Source organism: Watersipora subatra, chromosome 3 (assembly GCF_963576615.1).
Source record: "Watersipora subatra chromosome 3, tzWatSuba1.1, whole genome shotgun sequence".
NCBI lineage: Eukaryota > Metazoa > Bryozoa > Gymnolaemata > Cheilostomatida > Watersiporidae > Watersipora > Watersipora subatra.
Genome location: NC_088710.1, coordinates 34,706,633 through 34,716,987, shown reverse-complemented (window position 1 = coordinate 34,716,987; position 10,355 = coordinate 34,706,633).

Sequence of the window (10,355 nt, the reverse complement as noted above, 5' to 3'; positions counted from 1 at the left end):
TTTATCTAACATAACATAAAATATTCAATGATTTGCGTTAATTGTTCATATTTTTTGTTTTCATGAATGTTTGTGGACCTGAGAGATAAGGAGTGATGAGAGTTCTGTTTGATGTTGAACTGACCGGGGGAAAGGCTAAGGATAGTTGTAGACTACTATTCACAGCCATGTCAGGCTAATGTGAACGGAATAATTTTTTATTATTTTATTTATTTAGTAGGTGTCACTGAGAACATTACAGGTTGGATCCTGGAAGTAACGGAAAGAATCCAAAACTTCTGCAGCCAACTGCTTTTTTTAAACTTTATGAAGTTAGTTAAAACATAATTTAAAATTATCACGTCATACGTACAAGTAAACCGGTCTTTATACTATAAGAATATTCTCATTGTCCTTGTAATTATTGCTGCTAGTTGTTAGAATACATTTTAGAATTATAATGATAATAAATGCTATCCATAAGTTTAGTTGTTTGTATAGTATCACTATTAATTTTATCATGTTTTATTCTTACTATTACAAAGGTTTTCTTATCTGTTGTATTGCTTTGCATTTGTGTTATTATTGAAGTTGATAACTATAGCATAAAGTATTCATTAATAAATAACTGGTTAAAATTATTATAAAAAGTTTGAATAGTAAAAGTAGCAGCCCTATTAGTAATAGGTCAGACAGTAAGCTACCTATTAGTAATAGGTCAGACAGTAAGCTACCACTGGTGCGGCGGGATGGTACAACCATCGAATGCTGCAAAACAGACTACCAGTTCAAATTGAGTTGGCTAGTGCAGCCAGCAACGATCTGTTGGTACTTTAGGAAACAAGCTGGTGCGCATTGGCGTAAATCAGTGCTGTAGTAGTACTGCTCCGCAATTGCAATCTGATACAGCGAATAGGTGTGCTATGTATTGGGTACTTTGCTGGCGCAAAGTGGCTTGTAATGTTACATGTGAAAGATAGGAGCTGGTAGAGAGTTTTACAATTGTATTGTGATAAAGAAGTACTCTCAATATAGCCTGAGAGCTTCTTATATAGTTGGTGAGTAGAGTTAAACATGGACAGCAAATGTAAGCAATTTAACATAGGCAACAATTGGATAAACAAATTTGTGAGTAATAAAAAGAGTTTAACCCACATAGTTTACTTAAATGGAAACATGTATAGGAAGAAATATTAAAATGTAGATATACATAGTTGCTTAATGTAACAGAATGAATTAATGAGTAATTAATTATAGTAGCTGATAAAGTCTTCTCCAGAGACCTTTGTTACTCACCTAATATTATAAATGTACTTTTTAAATGAACTTATGCATAAGATTAAGTTATTTGCGCAACGATGTTGTGAATATATGAAGCTGAAGAGATCCTCCCTAGTCTTTTAGATTGTGTAAAAATGCCCATGAGGGCCACTCAATGAGTTTATTATCAAAGTTGAAATTGAACCAAAGAATTAAAACACAAAGTAGCAAACTGTGTTCATAAAAACACTCACGTGAATAACACATCTTCAGCAAAGAGTTAATATATGAAAGGTTAGCTAAATTGTAAAAATTATAATAATGAAGTTGTCCACTCTTTGCTATGGTCAAAGAAATAAATATCTGGAACAACAGCCCAGCATGGGAGTTGCTTGTTCAATCTATAAAAATGAACGAAAATACATGTACTGCAAAAAAAACTACCAATAGTGGATTATTAGCAAGTACTGCTATTGTTCACAAACGAATAGCATAGCCCAAAATTTATTAATAAAGATTTTGCAATGCAAAAATTTGTACAAAGCAACAAACACAAAGTCTGAATAATTTTGATGAATATCACCAACACTGAAGGTGCCAGCAAGATTGACAGCTTACTGAAGGTGGAGTTATTTACTGGCGGTAGAATTGCAGTCTGAACTTATTTCTCCTCAACCCCAAAGAGCAGTTGGTATGAAATGAGGATGTGGGGTTATATAAAAAAGATCCCGGTAAAAATAAAGCAGAATTTACGAAAGAAAAGAGTAAATAAAAAGCATACAGTGGCATTTGTAGACAACTTACAGCAACTTGTTCCATCAGGCTTAATAAGGATAAGCAACAGCTTTATTTAAACTGCTAGCAAGGGTTGCAGAATATCAGACACAAGCAAGTGGTAAATTGTCCCACATAGCATGAGGAAATACAACTGAATTGTATAGAGAGTGGGCCTACAGTGCGGATTATCATAGTGAAAGTGTTCTTGATTCTGCATCAATCAATGCAACTACGTGATAGAATGGCTTGGACACTGAATAGAGTAAAACACAAACGAAACAATTTATGAGCAAAAAGAGCAGTTCCTATCAGGAGGATGAATAGGCTCACAATTCAACATAATAATAAAGGTTAAACCAGTGGTTCCCCACTGGTGGTCCATGGATCCCTAGGGGTCCACAGAAGGTTTGGAGGGGGTCCACAGGCTGTTGCCAGTATTGGTTTTTCTAGCTAGTTACTTACAGCTATTTCTGTCTTATAGTGGTTGGATCAATGATATAAAACCCTAAAAGGATATGTGACAGCTATCATATGAGCAGGGTTTAATGATAAAGCTCTGTGAGAATTGTGCTAGCCTAAGTTTTGGGGCAAATACAATTCCCGTGTGGTGGTCGCGTTGTCTTGTTAGGTTTTTGGATCTAGACTTTTATCACCTACATGCATCAATCGCTGGATAGTACCTGATTTCTGATCAGTAGTACAAAACAACAAAACCTGTAACCAGCAAACACGTAATTCTCTCTCTCCCCCTTCAATTTCAGCGATGTACTAAGATCCGTGGAAAATAAAACATTTCAACTTACTTGTTTACCAATTTTAAGATGAGTAGGGGTCTTGATATATGCTTAAAGTTAAATATAATTTACCCGAAATCACCCGAACAACGGCCTTTTTTCCCTAGTTTTTAATTAATATTTTGCCAACTCTAATATAAAATGACGAAGTCTTTCGTCGTTGTCACATTGCTTGACCTGGCCAATAAGATGGGACAGTGGGCAAAGCTGTGCAGTGTAGTTTTCTTACTCAAAATCGAAATTTAAAACTAAATATGGGTTATTTCACAACGGCGACTCTTAATATCTTGAATGCTTGTTAATGGCTGCTGATTGATCATAACTGGTACAATATTTGGCAACTATATTTATTTGACAACAAAATGAAACCAGCAGATCAGTAAAATAACCACCATCGTTCATAAAGGTGGTAAATTGTAAAAGTTGTAAAATTATTTTGACTTTGATCACGTGATCAATAGCTTATAATAATTTAATTATAATTTAACTTTACTAAGCAGTGAGAGAACAAAGACAGTGGTAGTTTCAGCTGTAACTGTAAGTAAAGTATGGCAATGCATAATGGGTATTTCAAATTTTAAGCTGTTCTATGTTGCCATGTACATGTATATGATTTTAAAACATTTTTAGCATGGCCAACAAGAAAAGAAAATTGACAATTCATAATTAGATTATGGGTTCACCTGTTTAATAACAGAAGATAAAGAAGAAAAACCTCAGTGTGTGATCTGTCATAAGGTGATGACTAACGATTCCATGAAGCCTGCTAAGCTAAAATTACATCTAAGTTCCCAGCACCCTGATTTAGTGAATCATGACAGAAAATTTTTTGAACAACAGGACACATCTTTGAAGAAGATGAGACTTTCTCTGATGAAGCATTTCAGGTAGCCTAGGACAAGGTGGTTGAAGTATCATATGCAGTTGCATTACAAATTGCAAAACAGAAAAAAATGTTATAAAATTGGGGAGCAGCTAATTAAGCCCTGTGCTCAGCAGATGGTGGAGCTCGTGCTTGGTAAAGTGGCTGAAAGAAAGATATCTGCGATATCATTCTCAAATAACACTATTCAAAGGCGAATAACTAAAATGAGTGAAAACCTCAAAAAACAATTGGTAGAGGGAATTCAAAATGCACCTTTTGGATTGTTTTCTATTCAACTTGATGAATCAACAGATGTGAAATCGTGTGCTCAGTTGTTGGCCTTTGTTAGAAATGTCAACAATGGAAACATCAAAGAGGAGTTCTTTTTCTGCAGTGCACTCAAAACAACTACACGAGCCTCTGGTATTCTTGACAAGCTTTCACAATTCTTTGAGACTGAAAAGCTGTCATGTGGAAACATATGGGGCTTCTGCACAAATGGTGCTCCATCAATGTTAGGATCTAGCTCTGGCTTCCAAGCAAGACTGAAACAGCTAGTTCCAGGTGTCAAAGGCGTACATGGTATGATACACAGACAAGCTTTTGCTGCTAAAACCCTTCCTGAATCATTCTCAGCGATCCTCAATCAGATAATTTGCATAGTAAACAATATCAAAGGCGGGTCCCTGAATTCTAAATTGTTTAAAGAACTATGCGAAAATATGGAAGCAGAGCATCGAGTTCTTTTATATCACACAAATGTTCGATGGCTTTCCAAAGGAAACGTAACTGCAAGGACATTAAAACTACAAGCAGAAATTAAGGTTTTTTTGTGAACAGAACAACAAAGCAGAATTTGAAACATGGCTAAAAGATGAAGTTTGGCTACTTAATTAATCTGGCCTACTTGGCGGACATATTCGACCAAATTTACAAACTTAATCGCCAGATGCAAGGAAGACACACAAACATAGTCAAGTTCACAGATGCCTTGAAAGCATTTCTATGCAAACTTGAATTCTGGAAAAAAGATAGTTCAAGGTAATTTTTCTATGTTTGAATCACTTTCCTTGATTTTAGAGCCCAAAGATAAAGAGCCTATTTCAATGCCTGAATCATTACAAGGTAATATTATATCTCACTTGGATTCTTTGGAGTCAGAGTTTCAGCACTATTTTCCTGAGGTAAGTAAATAAGAACTGAGCCTTGTTGGAAATTTTTTCCGCTGTTTTGCTGAAAGCGTACCTGATGAGCTGCAGGAAGAACTCATAGATTTGCAGACTGACTCATCTGCAAAAGATGTTTATGAAGATAAAACCATTGAAGAATTTTGGCCTTCCATTATTCATTCATATTCACAGACAGCCAAACACGCCCTTCGAACTCTGCTCCCATTTGTGTCTACATACTTATGCGAGTCCGCTGTCTCCTCCATGGTTGTTCTCAAATCGAAACAACGAAACCGACTGGGACTGGAAGACAATATGCGATGCGCTTTGTCAACCATTTCCCCAAAGATTGAGATTTATGTGAAAAACAAGAAGTACAATCCATCCCACTAACAAGCTGACTACTGAAAATTAAAAGTCAAAGCAATTTAGTATAGCATTGCTTTATGTAAGTAAATAAATAAAAACATGTCAAATCTACTGACTCTTTTATTATTCTAATTTATAATGTACGCCAATTTACAATGCATTATTATAAACACCATATACATGTATTATGATGTTTATAAAGGGTTCCATCACATTTAGATAAGGAACTTATGGGGTCCATGGCTCCAAGGTAGTTGGGAATCCCTGGGTTAAAAGAATATACATTACTGAGCAACATGCTTGTCAAATTACCTTCAAGCACTCAAACAGCTGTACAATATAAAGCACAGGTACTAATGATGGTTTCTACTCTTTTGTTATTACCACTGGAATCGCTGGCTAACATTGTACGCTGTGAGTTTCAAAACGCCATCATGTCGCCGCCTACGGGGCCACTGGGTAGCGACAACATTGGTTGAAGTCACATCGATGGGTTGCCCAATCTGAGATGCTTCAAAGGTACAAACATACCAATTATCGTTTTCCATGGTGTCAGAGTTGGAAGCCCTTAACGAATGAAAAATTGCAATAAAAAAACAGCGAAGAAGCGCGAAAACAGAGAAGCCGGCAGCGCATCAGTCACTACCAGCATAACACACCATTAACAAAAAGTGATTATGTAGGACATTTCCTAAACTGTCGAAAACTACAATGATGGAGTTGTCGAATTTTTGCTATAGTCAAGGAACGAAATTCTGGGACATTAGCCAAGTATGGGAGTTGTCTGTTCAATGTAGAGACAAACATGAATATAAATAGCACAAAATGAATTATTGGCAACTATTACCATCATACTTGAATGAAAGATAGTCCAAAAGTCATTAAAAAATACTGTACATCTCTATACAAATATTTGTAGAAAAGTACATACAAAGCAAGTACAATTTTGATGGACATTATCAACCGAAGAGCCAACAAGGTAAGGTGTACAAATTACTGGGCTTTTACAGGGAATCATCAAACACCCAAATAGGAGCAACATTTATATCAACTTAATCAATATATTCTAGCTATATCTAGAATATATTGCTTTATTAATTATAACATTGTACTGTATAAACCATAGACTTGCATGATATAGTTATTCTTAAACATAGATAACATATTCAAAAAGGTAATGCTTATGAAATAACTAAAGAAAGATGTAGACAAAATGAAAAGTTTTTTAACAAGCAAATTATATATTTGGTGAAACCTTAAGCCGAGGAGTAATGAAAATTTGTATTGATAAAGCTAGTGCTGTTGGGAATAACAAAAATTTTGCTATGTATTTTTAATATGTTTCTAATAAACTGTGTTGCAGATATTTTCAAAGTACTGGTGTTTGCTGTTCATGTAAGATCATAATCTCCTCACTCTATGATACTATAAATACAGTCATGAGGGTCTATGTTTTGCACTACAGGATATTATAAACATGATCAGTCGAGCTTACATTCCTCACTCTATAATATTATAAATATAATCAGTAAAGCCCATGTTCCTCACTCTATGATATTATAACATGATCAGTTGGGCCAATTTTCCTCACTAGTTGACATTTTGAGTATAATCAATAAGGCCTACATGTATGTTCCTCACTCTATGGTGTTATAATTATAATCAGTAGGGCCTATGTTTCTCACTCTATGGTGTTATAAATATAATCAGTAGGGCCTATGTTCCTCCTAAATGATATTATAAATATAACAGTGTCAGCTTATGTTCCTCACTCTATGATGTAGCATATAATATGCTCATGCATATTTTTATAGATTCACTAATTTCACTTCATTTAGAAAGAGAAAAAAGTAGATATTTTAGAGTAATAAAGACAACAAAAATTCACCACCGAATTGTATCCACTTTATCTCTTTTTTAGTAATAATCATATGATAAGTATATTCAGGATGAGCTTTTCAAGTTTATTTTGAGCAGCGCAATGATACCTATGTACGGCTATTGCTGCAACTATTTTGCAAAACTTTTGCTTGTGCAACAAAATACGAATATCAATTGATCACTTGAACAAAATATTGTTCAGAAAACTATATTACACATTTTCATTTCAACAGTAATGCATAAAGCATTATCAAATAGAATGTTCTCCTTATTTGGGTCAAATCGCTGCAAGCAGTCAAATATTGTTGAATAGGCCTTTATATAGCAGTATGACATAAATGTGCAGAATACAGAATAAGGCAACCATTTTCCGAATGCCAGTGCAATTAGGCATGGTCAGTGGTAACAGAAACTGGAAAAGTTGACCCAACTAAGAGAACCTACACCAACGAAGCAACTCATTGTTTTGAGTGTTCTGAAGAGAACAAAGAAATATAATACATACTATTCTCAAACTAGTTAGGTAATGTTAAACTGTATGAGCGATTATAAATGCAATCTGTAATTTTACTAGACAGAAAAATTGTGAGATAAATTATTTCAATTTTAAGAATTGCTGAACATTAGAAAATTTTTGTTCAAGTTGCTTGTATATTTCATATTTAACATAATTGCCAGAAAAGTATGACAAATATTTGGTAAAAGTTGGTAGAAGGTATAATATACCTTTTTTATTATATACCTATATATGCTTTCAGATTAAGATTTGTCATATTATAACAAATCTTAATCTGAAAGCATCATTGAAAACAAACCCCACTCACCCTGTTTAACATAATAATTTGTATTGCTGTTGGAAAACAAGATAAACTTTGTTGCAATCTAAAACCAAACCAGGATATGTTGCCTCTGAATCAGCAATAATAACTTTCTCCACTCCAAAATCATAGCTGTTTAGAAATTGTAGATTTCAGCTTATCCTAAGTAAAAGGAGAAATGAATACACAATATTTTAGTTTTCAATCATTTCTTTACAGCTCCTATTTGTATTTACTTTTGAAATGTTAAGTAATGTACCCGGAATACCTGAATCTTCGTAAGAAGTGATTATGTTGCCAGAATAGCTGAGTACCAATGATATATGTGTGTGTGTGCGCGCTCGTGTGTGTGCGTGTGGGCGTAGTTCGTATGTATGCAATTGTATAGTACATACAATTCCATACAAACGAAAAACAAAATAAAAAAAAGTTTCAAACATTTGTATATATGCTATGTATTTATTGGGCAGTCTATCATCATTTTTATAGAAAAAAATGTTTTTTTTGGTGCAACAGGAAAATTAATAAATAAAAATATATTGCCAGGTGGTGCCTGGCCCCACCTGGCAATATAAAAACAAAAATGTAAAAACAAAAATTTATTCAAGGATGACTTGAAAAAGATAAATTTTTTTTAACGCCAGCAGATAAAGTTTGCTGCACAATGTAAGAACAGCAAACACCTGTTAGTGAGATCGTCAGTATGTTTCCTCCATGACATCTTGTTCATTAAGTAATGTTTTACTGATTGAAGGGATCAGGAGTTTTGGTCTCTCAGTCATAGAAACATTAATAGACAGAATCCTGCCATTCACAGCGTGGTACTTTTATGCTTGAGAAACAAGCAAACAGACCAACAACTACTATACAGAACATACAATAGTTATGTTATAAACCTATATTAATGACTAACAAAATCAATTCTGGTCACCTACTTTATATGAGCAAATATACTCAGGATTAGTTAATCCTAATTTGTGTGAATCAATCGTCAAATATTTGAGATTACTATGAACTCATCAATTTTTTTAGTCAGCACTCCGTAAGTAACCATCCCTTTTGCTACGCGGAGGAATCATGCTAACCTTTAGGGAATAGTTATGTAACAGCTATGTAATAGTCATGAAATGTGAAAGTTAGATAATAGTTATGTAACAGATATATAATGTAGTAGTTAGATAATAGTTATGTAATTGTAATTATAAGTTAGTGGTGCTAGTGAAGGTAGTTTCTGTTTAGCTGTCGTTGATTATATGTTTGTAATAAACTTATTTTGTGTGACCATTATCTGACCGCACATGCACATATACACTAATTATAAGCATGCGCTGAAATGAAAGTTAGATGCAAAAATATCAGTCAGAACAAATATTTCACACTACAACTATAGGGGCCATGATTTGTTGTTAAAGTTAAATTCAATAGTGACACAAATTTGTTTATTTTTAGTGATGTTATATTGCCATTTTAATACGATGAATGTAAGCAAGATTTATTGATACCCAGTTTATAATTTTGTCTGTGTCAACCTAACTCAAACTAGGAAACCAGCAAGCAAGAAGCTCTCTTCTTTACTAGTAGGCCTGCTACAAATATTAACCGCTTTTTTGCGTGTACATGTATGAAATGTTGTGTAGGCAACAGTAAAAAAAGTTCTCACGGGTACACAGTGTTCAAAATATCATTCGCTTGTAAATTCGTAATGTTCAGATTTCCATAAGTTGTTTTATCAAAGAGTGCAGACAGTGGGTCATAGGGCAGGGCGTGTGGAATATAGTGTATGTGGAACATAGCGCATGTGAAACATAGCGTGTGCGGAACATAGGGCATGCGAACCACAGGGCGTGTGAAACATAGCGCATGTGGAACATAGGGCATGCAGAACTTAGGGCATGTGGGACATAGCGCTTGTGGACCATATGGCATGCAGAACATAAACCCTTTGAAACAAAGTGCGAGTGGAACGTAGAGCATGCAGAACATAAGAACATAAGGCATACAAAACAGGACCTGCATAACATAGGGCATGCAGAATATACATGTAGGGCATGCAGAGCTTAGAGCACATGGAACATACGGTATGCAAAACAGGGCATACAAAACAGGTCCTGCATAACATAGGGCATGCAGAAAATAGGGCAAGCAGAATATAGGGCATCCAGAACATAGGGCATGTGGAACATACAGCATGCGGAACAGGTGTGTCACCTAAATCAACCTTTGTGTATGGAAATGTGGCCTTTTTTGTACCTAGTGCAATGAGACCTGATTAATTTTGGTACTGAGAGTCAGGAACAGGCAACAATGACCTTGTGAAGCATGCACTATTCTCTGTGTATCATAAATGGTTTGTATCATTGGTGAAATACACCCATTTATGTTTTTATATGATTTATGAACAGCAATTATGGTTGAAGATCAGGATCTGATATTTTACAGTTAA